The sequence below is a fragment of the Bos taurus genome, chromosome 12, assembly GCF_002263795.3.
Source record: "Bos taurus isolate L1 Dominette 01449 registration number 42190680 breed Hereford chromosome 12, ARS-UCD2.0, whole genome shotgun sequence".
In the NCBI taxonomy this organism is placed as follows: Eukaryota; Metazoa; Chordata; class Mammalia; order Artiodactyla; family Bovidae; genus Bos; species Bos taurus.
This window is the reverse complement of record NC_037339.1, coordinates 71,045,005-71,047,852: the sequence shown is the minus strand read 5'-3', so window position 1 is coordinate 71,047,852 and position 2,848 is coordinate 71,045,005. Positions and strand designations below refer to the sequence as shown.

The window sequence follows — 2,848 nt, the reverse complement described above, 5'->3', positions numbered from 1 at the left end:
AAAGAGAGAGATCATGATGCTCGTCCAACGAAGGCAACGTGGCTCCCCGGGGAGGATTCGATTTTGCTCAAGGTACAGACGACACACGCAGAGTCAAGTCTAGACTTTAGTCCTCCTTTTCTTGATCCTGAGATTCATGACACAACCAGTATGAGAGGAATCTCTCACAATTAGGTCTAACACAAAAACCAGAGGGCTCTTGAAAAAGAAAAGAGAAGGAATACTGTGGGTTTTGTGAATTATGTGCCTGCTCAGTTGTGTCCGACTCTTTGCAACCCTACGGACCGTAGCCCCCAGGCTCCTCTGTCCATGGGACTGTCCAGGCAAGAATACTGAGTGGGTTGCCATGCCCTTCTCCAGGGGATCTTCCAAACCCCAGATCAAACATGCGTCTCCTGCACTGGCAGGGGATTCTTTACCACGGAGACACTGGAAGGGAAGCCCTTTGTCTAATACAGAGAAGGGATCTCTTTACAGGAGGTTAGACAGGAGCTGTCTTGAAAGAGCCTCCACGTGGCAGAGGGGAGTTGAACAGACAGGACTGCAGCAGCCGCCGTGCTGGGCTCATGGGTTGTGTGAACGTGTGTTATGTTTAACGGATTTAAGCCATCTCTCTACGTAGCTGAACCCACGTTGTTGGCGACAGACAGGCTCCCCCTCGTGGCAGCCTTCTGAGTGTTCATTTCTGCTGCCGTGGAAGCGAGATTTAAAAATGGAAGCTCAAGCTGCTGCATCTGGGTACCATGTGTCCAGAAGAACGTAGAGATGGGCTCTGACCTGGATGGTGTCAACTGGTGGGACTCTGGGGCTGTCCTGTTAGCCATGAACATATGCAGGGTTCACAGTCAACTGCGCAAACGAGGTCCTAGAAGCTGGCAGGTAATAGCTGGGTGTGGGGTATATATATTAAAACCATGCACAGTGGGAAATGGAAATTGTCCAAGATGGGTCCTCAGAGGAACGGCCGTTCACACTCAAGTGTTGAAAGCTGGGTTTCATTGGTAGACAAGACCCAGAGAACCAGCAGTGTGAGAAAAACTCATGCTGTGAATGATGCGAGGCATGAAATAACGTTTACGGAGAAGCAAAACCATCTAATTCAGGTGTCCCATAGTGCAGGGGACTGCAATCATACGCTGTTCATACGAGGAATATCGTATGTCATATCACTGTCAATCATAATGACGAATGGATCAAGAAGAGAATACACAGACACAGCAGAATATTACTCAGCCATGAAGAAGGACAAGGTAGTGCCATATGAAGCGACATAAACATGGACCCACAGATTTTCACACTGAGTGAAGTCAGTCAGGCAGAGAAGGAGAAATGCCGTATGACATCGCTTATACGCGGAATCTAAAAAAGAAATGAGACAGAGGAAGGTGTTAGCGAGATAACAGAATTACATTTTTGGCTGACCAAAATAAAAACGCCAGCCATGGACGTCAGTTTCTGCAAAAATCCACCAGTCAATGATGAGTTAACATGCCAATGTCTTCTCCAGATGTTATCTTCTTGAAAGACGTGAGAAAGACACGGTGCTTGTAAACTCATTCACATGTTCTATCCATTTGTTGCTTCTGTTTAGTCTCTAAGTCATGTTCGACTCTGTTGCAACCCCATGGACTGTAGTTCACCAGGCTCCTGTGCTCTCCACCATCTCCAGAGTTTGCTCAAATTCATGTCCATTGAGTCGGTGATGCATCCAACCATCTCATCCTCTGTCGTCCCTCTTCCCTCCTGCCCTCAATCTTTCCCAGCAGCAGGGTCTTCTCAGATGCGTCAGCTCTTCGAATCGGGTGGCCAAAGGACTGGAGTTTCAGTTTTCAGCATCCGCCCTTCCAATGAACATCCAGGGCTGATTTCCTTGAGGATGGACAGGTTGGATCTCCTCACAGCCCAAGGGACTCGAAAGAGTCTTCTCCAGCACCACGGTTGGAAAGCGTCAATTCGTCAGTGTCCCGCCTTCTTACGTTCCAGCTCTCACATCTGTACTGACAACGGTCTCTTCAGTCTCTCCCATGAGACGGGGTTGATCAAATCCTAGTCCGATCAGCCTCCCGAAATATTTCAGGGGATGCTATCTGGCCAAGGCAGCTCTCTCGCTCTGCAGACAGGGATCCACATTCTTCCAGAGGGGAGGATCAATTGTGGTTTCCTGGGCAATCTGGAGCCTCACAGGATGTCGGATGAAGACAGTTGTGGGTTTCACACCCGGATGTTCCAGCTGACGGGGAAACACAGATGGCGGGCTCATGCCGCTGTTAGGAAAATAAAGTCACTGCAAACAGCACAAAAGGAAATCAGAGTGCTGTCTGCAATCAGGGTGAGATGCTGCGTCCTTCTCCTTGCATATGGCCACTGACCTTTCCCAAGAGTGGTTTATAACAAAGTCAGCATGATGCCTTTTCAGGACTGACCACACCTAACGTTTGCTAACTGGTGACTGTGGCTCGGCGGTCTGCAGAGAGACAGCTGTTTGCCGTTAAAGGCATCGCCCGAATTTTCGGGGTGTCATCATGCTCCCTCAGGCTCCATTCCTGCAGCAAGTTTAGGGGCCAGCATGCAGCTTTCATGTCCCAGCACACAAAGGTCATCCCATTGGACACACACAAAAAATTACATTTATACTGGATCAATTTGGAGAAAAGGATACTCTTTCCAAAAAAAAAAGCCCTATTTTTAGTTTCCTCTTTTTAGCAAACTGTTGAAGTAATCTCCTTCATTAGAGAAAGTAATAAAAGCAACAGTTTTTTATTAGCATCAGCATCTTTTCCACAGAAGGATTTCATCAAAAACATGCTGCTTTTCGTCAAATACAAGGGTGAGGTGGGATATAATTTCC

General features: G+C 47.8%; 1 protein-coding gene across 1 annotated transcript in view; it reads right to left on the bottom strand.

Moving 5' to 3' along the window:
• LOC100337053 (ATP-binding cassette sub-family C member 4) overlaps positions 1 to 2,848 on the bottom strand; it is a 1,051,816-nt gene that overhangs the window by 795,846 nt on the left and 253,122 nt on the right. The gene's annotated exons all lie outside the window — the stretch shown is intronic.